Source organism: Crinia signifera, chromosome 2 (genome assembly GCF_055691185.1).
Source record: "Crinia signifera chromosome 2, ASM5569118v1, whole genome shotgun sequence".
In the NCBI taxonomy this organism is placed as follows: Eukaryota; Metazoa; Chordata; class Amphibia; order Anura; family Myobatrachidae; genus Crinia; species Crinia signifera.
The window spans coordinates 114,383,085-114,401,307 of record NC_139218.1 but is presented as its reverse complement, the minus strand read 5'-3'; the positions used below and the strand labels follow the sequence as shown (position 1 = coordinate 114,401,307).

The 18,223-nt window shown below is 41.8% G+C and overlaps 1 long non-coding RNA gene across 1 annotated transcript; it reads left to right on the top strand.

Moving 5' to 3' along the window:
- Nucleotides 1–6,545: 6,545 nt before the first annotated feature.
- On the top strand, nucleotides 6,546–8,327 carry LOC146058826 (uncharacterized). The gene is made up of 3 exons (XR_014469980.1): nucleotides 6,546–6,598; nucleotides 7,305–7,413; nucleotides 7,551–8,327. It is a non-coding gene; the product is annotated as an uncharacterized LOC146058826 (long non-coding RNA).
- Nucleotides 8,328–18,223: the final 9,896 nt, after the last annotated feature.

Below are 18,223 nucleotides of genomic sequence, written 5' to 3'. Positions count from 1 at the left end.
TGTGCATTTATTTAACTATTGGTTTTGTCGTGGGCTGCATGCCGGGACTTGTGGTTCTCCAAGTTCCAGTATGTGTTCCAGGCTTGCTGGGACTCTTAGTTCCACAACAAAACCCAATGGTTTCTTCTATTTTTTTACACTTTATCAGCCCGGTACCCACAGCCCAGGGGTACCGAGGACAGCACCAGGCTTTAGCCTGGCCAGGTAAGTCCTGAAGGGGGGGACCCCCTGACCAGACTAGTCAGTAGGGTTAATGCTTTGGCCGAGGGTATAAAAAGTCTCCCCCCAGCTGTGGCATTACCCTGCTGGCTGGTTGGGCCTGGGGCTGGTTCTTAAAATACGGGGGACCCCTATTCATTTTGGGCTGGTTTTAAAAAATATTGGGAACCTCTATTTGGCCGGTTTTCTGATTTTTTTTTTTTAAACCAGCCCGACTCTTTCAACCTGGTGCTGGTTATGCCCGTGGGGGGGGGGGACGGATACGGCGTTTTTTATTTATTTATTTATCCTTTTTTTTTTACACTGAAGCCTGCACGGATCTGATTGATCCATGCACGCTGAAGCCAAATATGCCTGGAAAGTGTATTTTCCAGGCATATTTGGCCGGCAATTAGCGGACATATCCCGCTAATTGCCGATTCTGTCAATGGCGTATACATTCTTATTTCTAACTACAAATACGAATGTGCCATAAATACGATTACGAATGGATGTATTTTCGGTATAGTAAATCCCGAAAATATGAATACGTATAAAATAGGCGTATTTTTTAATACGAATACGCCTATTTTATACGAATTAGGCTTAGTAAATTTCCCCTGCTGTCTTCAATTGGGCTTACTGGACTGTAATGTGTGCGTCCAAGTCTCCAAACAGTATAGTATGCCTTGACAATTGTACTTTTACTGCTCTGTATACTGTGCACACAAATCGAGAATGGGACGCTCTTGCATCTCATTCCTGGGTTAACGGTGCTGCGGCTTCATCTGTACAGTAGACTACAATACAAGCTCTGCAAATGGGCTGTGTAATGTGCAGTGGTCAGGTGGAGTGTCTGGGTCCCCTAGGCAAATCATTTCATAATCATAGCATACTGCATTTCCTAAAGCCAATACAGCATACAGTAAAGGTGCATACACACTCGTAGAAACTGTGCATGAAAGATATTGGTGACAGATTTCCCTTGAACTTCCCAGAGTAGTTTACAAAACAGCTGGTACATGTACACGAAAGATTTTTTCGACAGATGACAGATTTTCTTGAAAGATGAAAGATTTTTATGAAAGATAACCAAGCTGGCTAATTTAAATACTGGGCCGGCTTACAGGGGGGGTGGGCACAGCTTCTAGAGGGGATAAATAGTGTCGGCCATTTTAACTCTTTCCATTTATGCTCTGTGGCCAGTTTGGTTTGGATAATACCTCCCAAACACTGTTGCACAGCTAATTTCTGGATTTTGTGATGGATCATTATCATTACCAACTGATGACAGCATATGCTGGAGTTGCACTGATACATGATCAGGACAGGTCAGAGAAGCGGAGAAGGATTCGGTCTTGCTGGACAAATGAGTGGCTCTTGCAGAGGGATTCTCTGTCTCACATGGCAATGCTTATTGCCTGTATTCTCTGTTAATGCTATGGTATATGTTTATGGATTCATTCATATATGGAAGGGCTCATGGAAAGGAGAAGGCTGAGAATAAGAGGATGTAATAGCGTGAAATAATTACCTTCGATATATTCAGTCACCTCTGGTTTACCTTACCTTTACTGATCTGATCAGGAGAATACCAGAATAAGAAACCACACAGGTTCATAATTTCAAGTATTCTATCGTTTATTTGCACGGACACATATTTGTACACAGTAACAAAAGCATGTACCTCCCTTCAGGGGTAGGGTCTTACAGGAAATTCATACATATTCATTATGACCCTCCTCAATGGGGTTGGGCTTCAACCAGAATATTGGTTCGGACGTGATCTGCGTAGCAGACGTGCACTTCCATTTTGTAACAAAGGAGTGGTCTTCCAGTAAACTGGATTATCCTAGACCTCCCATATTCCTGCCCCCTAATGCTGTTTGTCTGGAAAGTACCTAATGCCTTACATAGGCAGAAATCTGGTTCTAACTGCCTCTTGTGGTTCTTTACAGACCGTTGACCACTGTCTGGAAATACAGTACTTCCTCAAACCTGGGTGTAACTCCTAATGTTTTAGCAAACGCTGCAAAAGCCAAATATCATATTACATATCACATTGTTTAACTTATTAGCTCATATGTGCTTTGTAATAATTCTTATCTATTACCTATATGAATATGCAGACCCCAGGGGGGTCTCTATCATTCCCCCATTTTGTAAATGATATCACAATCAATTTAATAATCCTTTACAATTACCAATATATATATATTATGGATATGAATATGCAGAAAGCTGTATATATGCTATTGGACAGAAAGCTCACACTGGTCGGACATCTTACAATACAGACTACCTATAATATGCAAAGTATCAGTCTAATCGGATGGTTCTAGTGGATATTTTCCTGAAGCCATCTGCACTTCTTGCGTCCAGCTTCGGAGGTTTTTTCACCATTTTCGCACATCCATCGGAACAGACTGATTTTCTGCTTTCTGTATCCTAGCAGTTGTGAGTTCCTTGAACCTGGCTGAAGTTACAGCAGACTGACATCTTTTCTGACAGACAGAAAAAGCACACATTAGTATTCTGAGGGCAATATAAGCAAATATACCTAATCCTATAATTTTCAGGGCGAACATGAGAATTCCTATAACCCATCTACTGATTCCTGAGAACCATGTTGCTGGATTAAGCTAAATTAACCATCCTGAATTCCCTTTAATGATCTGCTTCTTCAAATCCTTGACTCTAGCTGTGTTCCTCTATAACAGGGCTCCTCACACTATCTTTCTCTGGGATCCCATCAGGAAATAAAAATAATGACTGGACCCCAGCAAGTTACTGCAGAAGGTCATAACATCACATGTGTAGTCAGCAGACAGCACATGCATGGCAGCATTTGTGGAGGCACAGAGTGATTGGAGGAGTCTAGAATAACAGACAATTCAACAGATGTTCCAGACTCCCTGAATCACTGACTGAGATTAGAAAAATAATCAGCCTGATGGGCAGCAATAGGGAGTTATGACCCCATGCTGAGAAAGTCGGGACCCACTTTTTTAGAACCGCTGCTCTATAGTATCTTTAATTTACATCAGACTGGTAATTATAACATGCTCTTGGTACAGCCAAACACATATCTGTTTAGCTGCACAGTACCATCTGAATATTTACAAATAATTTTGATCTGTGGCACTGACATAAAAATAATCCTTTTTGGTCATTCTGCTTATCAGAATGTCTACCTAGTCTATTAGCTAGTGAGGAGTTACAAAAATACCCAGTGATGCGAATATTTATCAACTCTATAGTAGTTAATGGGACTCCTATCCAACGCTTGGATCCCATGCCTTGACAAAGATAGCTAGTCTATCGAAACCGGTTGGCCAGAAGGGGACCAGCGCAGTGGATTCCATCCAAAGGGAAGGAGAACTTATCAGGGCCTGTTTTGTTTAACCACCCATGCTATTTTTGTCTGCAATTCTTTGTAGACCATCCTATTTGTCTTTTCTTATGCATAATAATAATACATTTGGACAGTGAATTTGGACCTCATACTGAGGATCCGGAGTGCCTATGGTTACTTCACTGTCCCTCCCTATGCGCTATTTGTCTGCTTTATGTAGACAACTTTACCGGTACGGGTTCTGACAACATTCCTTTTAATTGATAATAATTATTGTTTAAACAGTATATCACTATTGTTGGGTATAATTTGTTTCCTTTTTTGGTACCCCATGTGGGAGGACCGTTTGGACCCGAAAGACCATTTGATTTAGAGTTTCAGCACTCAGAAACATACCAAGGTCCTTTTCTGTGGTAATGCATGGATCTTGAATTAAAAGGGGAAAGTGAACAGACCCAGCAATCTCTTAATTTTCATTTTTGCTACTTGGTAATGGGCCTGTACTATTTGAGTCAGCCCATGTCTGAGGCTTCTCTTTTTTATCAGAAACGTAATCAGGTATCTTCATTATCACTACCATAAACCATATTACTGTCACTTATCGTAGCTGCTAGGCACAAAATACAGCCTCAGACCCTTATCAGGTTTGGGCCTTAATTACATTTTAGCAAACTGCATCGTTGAACTTAACTTTCAGCTTTTGAGCTTTGCAGATGTTGGAGTAGTCAGTTTGGACTTGTAGTTCAGGCATATACTGCAGTTCTGTGCTCTTTGGTACTGTAACTGCTTCTTTCTGTGGACTTGTCATTGCAGCTTGCTTTGCTTCAGCATCTGCTAGATTGCTTTCTTTGGTCTGGTTCCCTGTGTGTGCTTGTATCTTTATGATAGTTACTTTGTATGACTTCATCAATGCTTGGAAAAGTTTTTTTATGAGGTCAGCGTGCTGTATCTGGAATCTGTATAAAGGTTTGCTGTTGTGTTCTTCGCATGTTTCAATGCTTTAGTGAGGGCCACAAGTTCTGCTGCTTATGCTGACAGCTGTACTGGTAAGGCTCTAGAAATCACCACCTCAATCTCTGTGGTGACATCATAGTCAGTGTAGGGTGTGCCATCTTCATAATATCTGGACCCATCAACATACAGTTCATAATGAGCATTGGGTATGGGGGTGTCATGGACGTATGGGAATGTCTGAGTCTCTTGTTTCATCAAAGCAAGTCAATCATGGGAAAAATTTATGACATGAATATTCGCTTCTCACCTCCACCTTCTTCCGAATCTACTTCCATTCTCTGGGCTGCTGTAGATAAAGGTGTGCTTGTAGAAGGTGCTTGTTCCAATATTCTCCCCCATTTTGAACATTTGATGTTCACACGAGAATTGTTGGCGGATTAAGATGCATCTCTTTATTGTCGCATCGGTTGCACTCAATATGGAACTTCATACTTGGTGAGTCTGGCTGCTGATAGGTGCTTAGTTCTGGCTTATTGCAGAATTTCAGTTACCACATGTGGTACTTGTATAGTCAGTTCATGATTGAGAACAATGTCTTTTAATACAGCCGCAGGTGCTTCTTGGATAATATTTTCAGGCTTGCTGGAGTTTTAAGCAAGAGGTCTTTGTTTTGTCCCATGTAGCGGCGTAAGGACTCCCAGTGCGTGTTCCTTTTCCTCATGACAGTAGAGGGAAAAGGATTTTGAATAGTCTGTAAAGCCTAGAGCCAGTGAAGAAGCTATGGCTGCCTTTAGTTGCTGAATCGCTTGAGACATTTCTTCATCTGATGGGCATGGACTTCTTTGTAGCATCGTACAAGGTTTGCATATAAACGGATGCAAGAGGGATCTAGTCCCTGCAATAGCCAACCAGGCCTAGGAATGACCTTATTTGTTTAACAGTCTTTGGTACCTTGGCTTGCAGTATGAGCTTATTCCTCTCTTCTGTCAGGTATCTGATGCCTTGAGAAATGCAGTGGCCCAAGAATATGACTTTGTGTTTGCAGAGCTGTAATTTGTCTTTCGATGCCCTGCAGTCTTGCTCTTCCAGGAACTTGAGTAGGGACACTGTTTCCTTATTGCATTTTGGCTTGAGTTGTTGTGCTTAACAGGAGGTTATCATCACAAGCTGGGTGTCTTCTGTGTAGAGGGGTCTCCAAGCCTGGAGAACCAGTGACATGGCCTCAGTGTAGTCACTTCAGTTAATCATGTACAACAGTATTGTTTGCTAACAGTTCTTGTGAGTCTTTGATGATAAGCATAGAGCAGAGTGCATTGGCCAATCATTCACCGTAAACCAGGCCCCTGATGGTGGGATCTGATCCAGCAAGGTGTGTCGATTTTAGGCACAATGGGACAGTTTATTAGCAGTCTTTTAATGACTTCTCTTGTACCAGTCTGTATTGAACTTCACCAGAACCGGTGACATCATATTTCTGGACAGAACAGGTGTATTGCTGTTGAGATCTGCACTGCACAAGGACACCAGACCACAGGAAGGCTTGGACTTATTTGCTGATGGCTGCTGGCTGCTGTTTGTTCTGTGGTGAGTGGACATTGCAGTTGCATGCTGACATCCAATATTCATTTTTTTCCTTTCCTTCCAAATCGGGCAGCATGGTATCAGCAAAGTCTGCAGGAAAAAAACTAAAAGAGCACAGAATACAGCAACTTCTATTACTTTTATTTCATGCCTGTCCTTGATGAGTTCATAAATTGCAGAATATCAGCTCCTAATAGGTTTCTTTCAACATGTTGTGACGTGATGTCACATGATGTGAGGAATTAAACTTTGTATGGGCGTTCATTTATCATTGATAGGTAAAGGGGTTGGCTTACTCTTCTGGAGTAGGAGTGTCTGTCCGCCCACCCAAGTACCTTGTAATGTACTTCCTCATTTAGTTAATTTTGCTACTTCTATTTCACACACAGACATTACACATAATTGTATTACTAAGAGACTGTAGTTTCTGCCCTGTGTGAAGATCATACCTTGTGGAAACACACCTGCTCCATCAACATGGAGTACTGCGTCTTCATACCTTCCCACGAGGTTAGTCAAGATGTTCTAATATATACATATTTTCCTCTTTTCTATATATTTTTTTTTTTTCCAACTTCCTCTAAATCTTTAAAAATCTGTAATTACACTTATAATTACATATGAACTAATTTAATTCAGGGCATAAAGCCGTGATTCTCAAACTATGTGCCCAGGCACCCTGGGGTGCCTCAGGACACTTGCAGGGGTGCCTTGGGTTGATGGACCAGGATCAATTCATATTAGTTATGTGCAATGTAACAGGCAAAACAGTGCTGGTGGCTGCTAATTATAATATATGTGGACAAACAGGAGCAAATCCTGTCCCTCACCAGATAACTGTGACACATAAACACAATGTACATAATTTTATATATTTTCTGAATAAGAAACATTTGGCCTAGGGGTGCCTTGAAAACATTTTAATGCTTTAGGGTGCCGTGATTCAAAAAAAAAAAAAAAACCCTGGCACATAACATCTAACAATCTATAGTTAGCAGCATTTGTCATTATAGTGTTCTACTGTACCATTTTAAATGGTCTGCTTCTGACAATTTGCTCTAAATCTATTCAACTAAAATCTACACATACACATATATATATACATATACATACACATAACAATAGCTTATTATAACTAAATTCTAGAGGACTTAACAATATTCAGCATTTCATTCAGGTCTTGGAATTAGTTCCCCTTTTTTATTTTGTGTCACAGGAAGCATCTGGACTGTGAAATACATCTCTGTCTTTTGTATGTGGTATGAGTTCTGATTGCGCTACACTGAGTAATATTGTGCTCTGGTGGGTTCATTTATCACAATACTGTAAGTACTTATTTACTTGTTGTGATACTGTAAGTCTCAAATACCCAAATAATCCTGTAACCAATAACCGTGTATAACCTGGCTCCCCTTCCTTTCTTTATCTGCAACAACCTGACAATCGGAACGCTCCATTCAAGCTCCTGCTCCCTCTACAATGGATCGATCAAATCCAATGAGTGTGGCCTTATCCACTTGCGGCGAGGCAGGATGTGATGTTGTGCAAGGAAGTATAACTGTGTATTACTGGCTTCGGATTTGTTATGGATCTGTCTAAGGCTGCTGTATGAAAAATCAACAAACCCCTTCCACCATCTCAATCTATCTCTATGAATGAGACCTTGACCAATAGTACCTGTGAGAGTGCTGCTATTTTGAATGCATTTAAACACCAAGAATAAACGCGACCTACAACCTTTTTCACAAATTCTGTCTCTAAATGGCAACCAACCATAATAACAAATTCTACTACTTTGTTTTCATTAGTGACCTGAACAGTTAACTGAATTTATACTGGTTCTTTAATGCCAGCCGTTATTTTTGTACATTTACAATCTGAACAAGGTGTGACATGGAACAATGTGACAATGTGAGTTTGCAAGTCTCCTTTCTTTATTTACTATTAAAAAAAACTCATAATATTAATTTCAAAAACCTCTGTTTCAAATATGACAACTCAATACTAGGACAGTTTGTCTGATCACATAATTTTGTACATTAACTGTAGTTTTAAAATCTGTTGGTCTTGTTACCGCAATTGTGATTCTCTATAATAATCTTTTATCTTATAACATAGGACTATACTATTTTTACACTTTACACAAGTTCCACGTAGTGACATAGGTCATAGAGACCACTATTCCATAAGGGCTGTGTCCTAATTGGTTCAATATAACACTGTGTACACACAGCACAATTTAGCATGAAATTTTTAGATGACACTGAACCTTATTCACCTTAATATTTATCAGACAGTCAGACAACACAAAACATGTTTACAGATTTACTTTACCGAAGTGATACCACAGGGTGTAATCTTTCATGCTGGTTCCGTGAAGGTAACCATAGTGGTCCATCATTCATTCAACATTTACTTTAGACAGAACAGTATAAGAAACATTTCTACTGTCACAAAAAACTATTTCAAAATACAATGCATTGTTAAATGTGTGAACTGAATATTTCGGGTTTCTAAAAATGACGTAAAAAGGGTGACATAAATGTATAATTTGTTCTATATAAACATGGCTAGACTGATGCACAGAGAGGGTCTGACTAAGCAACAGTGATCGTAAAGCAACCAATCTTCTGTTTGCTTACCCGGGGTTGTCAGAGTCTCCCTGCGATACCCAGCATAGAACTGAGACCATTAGATGTCCCCCTTTGTTTGCCATCCCGGACTTGCAGCCCCCATATAATAGCGTGAAATAATTACCTTCGATATATTCAGTCACCTCTGGTTTACCTTACCTTTACTGATCTGATCAGGAGAATACCAGAATAAGAAACCACACAGGTTCATAATTTCAAGTATTCTATCGTTTATTTGCATGGACACATATTTGTACACAGTAACAAAAGCATGTACCTCCCTTCAGGGGTAGGGTCTTACAGGAAATTCATACATATTCATTATGACCCTCCTCAATGGGGTTGGGCTTCAACCAGAATATTGGTTCGGACGTGATCTGCGTAGCAGACGTGCAATTCCATTTTGTAACAAAGGAGTGGTCTTCCAGTAAACTGGATTATCCTAGACCTCCCATATTCCTGCCCCCTAATGCTGTTTGTCTGGAAAGTACCTAATGCCTTACATAGGCAGAAATCTGGTTCTAACTGCCTCTTGTGGTTCTTTACAGATCGTTGACCACTGTCTGGAAATACAGTACTTCCTCAAACCTGGGTGTAACTCCTAATGTTTTAGCAAACACTGCAAAAGCCAAATATCAGCTTACATATCACATTGTTTAACTTATTAGCTCATATGTGCTTTGTAATAATTCTTATCTATTACCTATATGAATATGCAGACCCCAGGGGGGTCTCTATCAGATGTAACAGCCCAGAATGTTGTATAGTGTTCATACAGTTGGGACTAATAAAGCTTTGTATCCCCTTGGAAACGGAGCAGCCAGTTTTCCCTGAGGGGAGAGTCTGAGGTAACTGTCAGCAAGGCTGGAGCCCACACCATCGGCTCCAGAGTTCCCCCAAATAGTGGGTGCTGGTAAATGGATTGAGTCCCATCAGTATTACCTGTGCAGGAGAGGAAGTGACACTGATCACAGCAGGAAGCCTTCCCCCATTTCCACAGAAGCCACAGAGAAGCAGTTCAGGTGACAGCTAGCAGCTGGGGGAGAGGGCCTATGTGGGACTGCAGATCACCCATTCTGTGACAGAGTACAAGTCCAGCTAGTGACACTATCTGTGTAAATAAGACAGCAGGGAGTGACTGGAGGGGATTACAAGGAGGTAAAGGAACAGACTGTGATTGCTGGAAAACATAAAGACTCCAAAGCTAGCGCTTGTGAGTTTGATGAATTCAATGACAGACTTCTTGTACAAAGGAGAAAATATATGTATATATAGTTAGCATCCCAGTGTTATACAAAGAAGCAGTTACTGACTGGAGCGGCTATGACCAGGAGTGACAGGCAGAATCCTCACAGTCTGGAGTAGTAGATTAACAAGGCTATAGTCCGTGCAGCCTACCAGACAGTGTATAGCATACCTCAGAGACTATTTATATCTATAAAAGCTCATTGGCTGAGGAACTATAGTAAGGAGTAAATACTGCAGGAGTTCTGGTATTTACACTACAGAGATTGCAGATACTACAGAAACAATTTGTAACAGGTGGACAGATTGGCTAAAAGGACACAAATTATATAACCCTCATTAATCCGGTATCATATAGTAGCCAACCCAACAACTCTCCCTATACCCTTTGAGGAAAGGTTATCTAGGGGAAGAGCACCAGTTATACCCCCTGAGAGTAGAAATTATTATTTTCTCTGTCAAGATACCAGGGTTACCATATTAATCAGTACCAAAAGACTGTGGATGGTATTGCTGTGGGCAGAAATTCACTTTCCTCCCTGCATGAGAGGAAATCTCTATAACCTGTGGTAGACTGTAGCAGATTGAGTATCCCTGCTGCAGCCACCGGCAAGATTGTATATTCATCTGAAAGAATAAGTAGCCTGGAGTAACCTGCAGCAGATTTATTCACTACCAAGTGTAGGGCTAGGGAAATAGACTATTAATCCTCTGTGAGCATCATCGGCAGGAGTTGTACACTAAAATCTTCTTTACCATATTGGAGCGGATTACAAATACAGGTTGAGTATCCCTTATCCAAAATGCTCGGGACCAGGAGAATTTTGGATAACGGATTATTCCGTATTTCGGAATATTTTAATATTTCAATGATGTATTTTGAAGTATCTTGCATTTATGCTGTATAAACACATAATATACACACAAATATATTTTATTACCACATAAAATACACACAAATATATTTTAATTGTTCAAAAAACAAGGTTTCAAAACGTGAAACAAAATGTGTGTACTATCTCAGCACTGAATTTGAATGCCAAGCAATCATTATCTTGCACATATATAGTGCCAGTTACATATCATGTCCCCAGTGATGCTGTTACAAATGTCCCCAGTGAGTTTTTAGCAAAAAAAAAAAAAATTTCACTTTCTGGAATGTATGGTTTTCGGAATAATTCGGATAACGGATATTCGGATACGGGATACTCTACCTGTACTTTATCCTGACATTTTATATAAAGAGTCACTGTGCTCCCCAGCACACTTACCTTACAGGACTCAGGTCTGAACTGCTGTTGGCAAGGAGCATTACATAGTGGCACTAACAGGAATCCTAAAGAACAAGACACACATACAAGTGCTTTACCTTGACTAGTCAACTTTAGACATATTGTGCACAAGGTTAATGTATATATTATTGCGCAATAATAATTCTGAAAAGAACCCCTTCCTTTTGGTGGGTCTATATGTTGATGTATGATAAAAAAGTGAGGAGTTTAAGTTGAGTTGAATTTAATGTATACTATGGTTATTGGTTGCATCCATATACTGTAAGGTGGTATTACTTTTAAAGGCATAAGTATACCCGTCATGACCAACCTTGACATTGTAGTGTGAAATATACTGTGATTATTATCTACTTAGATAAAAATATATTGTTCAAGAGTGTATGTTTAATGAATATCATTACGGGTGATTCCCCAAGCTCACCCATATGGCTCTCATCAGCTATAAATATTAAATTCTAATCCGTTATTTCATTAATTGCTTGGGGTGGAGGCACTGAACCATCATATATTCTGACAGATGGAACCAGACAGCGTTACATAATCATAGCATACTGCATTTCCCAAAGCCAATACAGCATACAGTAAAGGTGCATACACACTCGTAGAAACTGTGCATGAAAGATATTGGTGACAGATTTCCCTTGAACTTCCCAGAGTAGTTTACAAAACAGCTGGTACATGTACACGAAAGATTTTTTCGACAGATGACAGATTTTCTTGAAAGATGAAAGATTTTTATGAAAGATAACCAAGCAGGCTAATTTAAATACTGGGCCGGCTTACAGGGGGGGTGGGCACAGCTTCTAGAGGGGATAAATAGTGTCGGCCATTTTAACTCTTTCCATTTATGCTCTGTGGCCAGTTTGGTTTGGATAATACCTCCCAAACACTGTTGCACAGCTAATTTCTGGATTTTGTGATGGATCATTATCATTACCAACTGATGACAGCATATGCTGGAGTTGCACTGATACATGATCAGGACAGGTCAGAGAAGCGGAGAAGGATTCGGTCTTGCTGGACGAAGGAGTGGCTCTTGCAGAGGGATTCTCTGTCTCACATGGTGCTGCTTTCTGAGCTGCATGAAAAGAACCCACATGACGACAGGAATTTTCTTCGCATGGACGACGCCATTCTCAGTGAGTTGTTGGGTCTAGTGAGGTCTCGCATCCAGAGGCAGGATACTAGGCTGCGGAGGGCCATACCTGCTGAGGAGAGGCTGATTGTAACCCTGCGATTCCTAGCCACTGGCCGATCTTTGCAGGACTTGAAGTTCGGGTCTGTTATCTCACCACAGGCTTTGGGGCTTATTATACCCGAGACCTGCAAAGCAATTTATTCTGTACTCAGGCAGCAGTACTTCAAGGTAAGAACCTTTTTGAAGTTTCACATTGCTATATGCTGCTGCTCTCCACTGTATGCCCACTCATATAAAATTTCTATCTCCCTAATGGTGTGTTGCTTTAGACCCTATTTATGGCCCCAAGTGTCATTTGATTAAAAGCACGTATTATGCCCAAATTGTGTGCCGTGGCACCCTAGGTGCTGTGAGAACTTGCAGGGGGTGCCCTGGTTTGATGGCCCAGGACCATTTGAATTTTTTGATGGTTATTTTTATAGGCAAACCTTGCTCTGATTTCTGCCAATATAACATATGTAGTTGTAAATACTTTACCTCATGACATAGCTGAACCTAATGATAACATATAAATCTAATTTGATTAATTTTATATCTGTTTTATGATTTTATCATACTTGAGGCCGACGGATGCCATAATCAGTTTCTGCTACTCTAGGGCAGGGGTCAGGGATCTTTTTCACCTTCTGCCCCAAAATAAATTTAGATACGACAATGTTACCCCCTTTATTTGAATTGAAGGAAATCATATAATTGTAATACATACTTTATCCACAGAAACTGATGATATATCTTGTTAGTACCGTACATAGCCTGGCAGCAAATGATGATTACTGTGTATGGCTGTGTGTGGTACAAAATTTATACCACACACAGCCATACATGGTAAACATCAATCTCAATGGCTGCCAGGCTGTATGTGGTATAGCCATTGATTATGTGACGTCCAGGCAACTATTATGTCAGTATTACAAGATGATATATTAACGGCCTGTTAGAGATGGGTATACCTTGAGTGGAGCCTATATACAGAGTCTATATGCAGTAAAATTAAATTCCTGGGGTTAATGGACGGTCGCACTGCCAAGAAACAGCCGGGCATCCATATACCTTTATATACATGGCCGATTGTGTCTCGGCAGCGCAATCGTCCTGAAGGAATTTAATTTTTAAACCAATTGGGGTAATTTACTCCTGTTCCATGACCACTGCTCTAGGGTGTCTATTACAAATTTTATAGGGAACCACAGTATTCATCATTTGTATTCTATTTTTCATTCTAGTTACCCTCATCTTTGGAGGAGTGGCTTGCTATTGCAGCTGATTTTGAGACACGGTGGAATTTCCCAAACTGTGGTGGCGCGATCGATGGGAAGCATGTCAGGATCATTCCACCTGCAAATTCTGGATCCATGTACTTCAATTATAAGGGTTATTTCAGCATAGTGATGATGGCCATAGTGGATTCAAACTATGATTTCATGTATGTGGAGAAACCAGAGTACCCGGAGGAAACCCAAGCAAGTACGGGGAGAATTGGTTAATATAAGTATACACACACACAAAAAAAAAATGTCATAACTTTCTGAGCATTTCAATACACATTACTCAACTTACTGTGGTACTGAACTCTTTAATGTACTGTGCAGTACTCATGCTTTCTCTATAGTGGCTTCCATCAAACACACCATCTAATGCTGTACCTGCCCTTCATTTACATTCACATCAACCTCTTTCTCTGTGAAAAAAGAATTCTACCAGGCCATGCCATTTCTAGACTATTTGGCTCCCAGTGGATACAGTTGAAAATGCCAAACTCACTCACCCCGTGTCCTGCACTCTATCACACTGACGCACTCCCACACCCTGCGCTCTATCACAATGATGCACTCACCCTGCGGCAGCTATGTTCACTGTGACCGACAGTGGTTCTTGTGGATCAAAGCTTTGAGAGAAGTATGGTTCTATATAGAGCACCAAACAGTGAGTGTACACCATGTTACTTGTACAGTAGGTAGTGGTGCAGGATGCTGAACAGCTTCATGCAGGTAATGACTGGGGTCTCTCTAAGCAGGTGGGATCAGTCTCCTGCCATGTCACCTCCACAAAGTCTCTTAAATCAAACCTCCCAACATGACCCATTCCAGGAGGGACAGATTGCTCTATTCCTGGGCTTCCCTCTTAATTTTTGATTGCCATCACCTGTTTTGAACAGGTTAATTGATATTAAAGGTACAGTAGTTTAACACATGTGATGGAAATCATAAATTAAAGGGAAGTCAGGAATATAGCAATCTGTCCCTCCCGGAGAGGGTCATATTGGAGGTATGCTAAAAGTATGCAAAAAGGATCTACAGATAACTACAATCACATGACATGCATTGAATAATGCAATAGCCTTATTAGCGGTATTCCTAAGAAAAGACTCTCACCACTATATCCATTTTAAATGCAGCTGTGTGGCTGATCTTATCTAGATGTTCAATGTCTGCTGATCCACTCTGTCAGTCCCTCCATTGGTTGCTTGTATTTTATCATATTTATTATAAAACGCTTCTACTCACATTCAAGGCCATTAACCTAACTACAACATCTCTTCGCTTATATCAAAATATATCCCCACCAGACCTCTCCGCTCTGCGCAAGATCTGCAGATGTCATCCACACTCATTACTAGATCCCATTCATAATTGCAGGATATTTGTTGGCAAGCACCAAGCCTATGGAATGCCCTTCCTCACAAATTAGGACTTACCTTTAACCTCTAATCTTTCAAGCGTTCTCCGTATAACTCACCCAGGGCCGGCGCCACCACTAGGCAGCTCTAGGCATTTGCCTAGGGCGCCGGCCACCGGAGGGCGGTAATGAGCCGCCGAGGAGAGCCAAGTACGCTACCAATATAAGAAGAGGTCCAGAATCCCAGCCCGAAGCTCCAATCACAGGTACATCTGTGCCCCCCATCCCATGCTACACAGATTATCCGGAGCTTCCGCGGCTGCCGCTGTACTAGGTAGCGGGAACATGAGAGTCAGGAGCGGGAACGGGAGAGCTGGCCAGAGCGGACATGTGCAATGTACAGGCGGCGGGGGCCCCATGGTGTGCAGGAACCTCTTCGGCTGGTGGATTACGCAGAGCTGAGCGGAGAGCTGCGCAGCTGGCTGCGGGATATGTGGGAGGAGAGCAGCCGCAGGTGGGACTTTGACTTCCAGAGGGGGGTCCCAGCAGACGTTATATCTGTGAGGCAAGTCGGCTGGAGGCTGTGCCCGCCTTCAACAGGGAGCCCCCCAGCCCGTTCCCCCAGTCCCCCACAATCTCCCTGCACTTGGATCCCGTCAGTGATCCCACCCTCGCTGCTGTTCATCAGCGGCTATCTAGTGCCGCACCCCCTCTGGAGCATAGTGCCCGCTGAAATCCCCCCCAGAGGGGAGCGGGGAGGGGGGGGCGGTTTGGGGATCAGTTGCCTGGGGTGCTCACAGGGTTTGTACCGGCCCTGAACTCACCTCTTAAAGCAAGGCTATCATATTCCAAACCCCCCACATAACCTCAATAAGCAGTCATATCTAATCCCATCAGGAATGTCTTGAAATCTGGTGGGGCTGCCATGCTATGGAATTATATCCTTATGTAGACCTCCTATTATTCTTATAGATTGTAAGTTTGTGAGCAGGACCCTCCTACCTCTATGTCGGCTTATTACTACCAAGTTGTTTTATCTCTGTTTCCTATTGTAAAGCGCAATATAATTCGCTCCGCTATATAAGAAAGTAAATAAATAACATGATACCAGACAGTACATCAGACAGGATGACAGACTTCCCTTGGTCCTAATGACCAGCGTGTGTGCATCAAACAAATGAAAACCACACAATGCTGTGTTAGTTATGTTCATGTTTTATAGATCAAATTATCAGAATCAAAACATTTCCAAAAAATGTTACAGAACAATCATATAGAAATGTATGTATATAATTATTAAAAGTGGCCGATTTAATTTAACCTGGGAATACGTGCTTAACGAAAGACATAATTTTATTAAAAATGTCACCTAGTCCCCTCTCATCCCTCATTTCTCCATTGGCAGCGAGGTCCTGCTGTATCTCCCTTTCTTGATTCTCATGGTTGCTTTCATCCGCCCTACACCAAAGAGAAAAATGTTAATGTCAGCAAATACAATAATAGTAAATCAAAAAGTAATCCATGATTAGTGATTTCAGAGAGAAATTATTTTATAGGGAAGTGGCTCTTGTATCACAACACACTGAATACCCCCTTAGGCTTTTAAAGTTACAAATTTGATGAAAAGCAGTGAGCCACAATAACCATCCTACTAGCACAGCACTACAGTACATAGGGCCAAATGTATCAAGCTTCAAAAAGAGATAAAATAGAGAGTGATAAACAGCCAGCCAATCAGCTTCTACCTGCCATGTTACAGACTGGGTTTGAAATTGACAGGTAGGAGCTGATTGGCTGGCTGTTTATCACTCACCGCTTTATCACTTTTTGAAGCTTGATACATCTGACCCATAGGCACAGTCATATCCATCCTCAACAGAAATGAGCTATTTGTCATTATTCACTCAGAACTCACAATCAGACCCATTGCCACTCATTACATCCTCTGTGAATCTAATGGTAATTTATATTCCAACTTATTTATTACCCATTTCACCCAGGTTTGGCTCATTAGGTTGACAAGGTCTAGGTCAACAATATCTATGTCAACATATACTGAAGTAGAATATCACATATATCAGCAGCTGGTGTAATATATATTATGCTTTCTCTGTCCGGTAAATGTGTTTTTATTCCTGTTAGCATTTTTTCCTATTGGGCACATTTTTTCTATATATTCCTGTGGGGACCAATGTGAACCTGTTGGGGACAATTTTTTATTTACCATTGTGTTTCTTTGCTTTTCTGTAATATAAGGCAGTCATGTGCGCTCCCCACCTACCACAGAAATAAATCATACAGTAGTGGGGTGTATTCAATGCCGTGGGTGAGAGGCGACAGCGAGCAGGGCTTCCTGCTCGCTGTCACCACTCACCCTGTCAGTATTCAACGCACCCCCCTCATACGCCAATTCCCCCTCGCTCCGTTATTTGAGCGAGGGGGAAATGGCGTATGCGGCTCCAGAAGCAGCGAGACTCGTGGCGAAATACAGCGGGTTTTCTGCATTAGCCGCGGGTCTCACGGATTTCCCCAGAACGAGGATTTCACTAGAATGTTGAATAGGGCGATCGGCTGGCGAGGGGGTTAAACCGCGAGGATCGCTTGTTTTCTGCAATCTTCGCTGTTTAACCCCCTAGCCGGCCACATTGAATACTACCCAGTGAATCTCAAACTGTGTTCCTAGGCACGCTGGGGTGCTGCAATGCTATTGCAGGGGTGCCTCAGGATGGTGGTCCAGGACCAAATCAATTTGTTTATGGTCAAAGTCATAGGAAAACTCATTGCTATTACTGTGTATGACTAAATACACAATAGTTGTGTAAGAAGTAGTAGCATGATGTCAACAAAATTATCTGAGCTTAACCCCTTCAGTGGCAATCCCGAGAATTTTCCAAGCTGTGCCTCAGTGCCCAGTATGGCAAGCCCAGAAAATTATTGGGATTGCCACTGTTTACAACCGGGCAGTGTTGCTAAGTTCAATCACTGAACTCAGGCAGCTTCGCGCTGCCCGGCTCCCTCCCCTCTGCGGCACCACCTCCCCCTCCTCCTCCCTCCCCTCCGGGTTTCTTATTGAAGTCCCCGGCGCCGGCTTATGACAAGCCGGCTGCCGGGGACAGGTACACAGTGCGGGGACGCAGGTACGGGCAGCCGC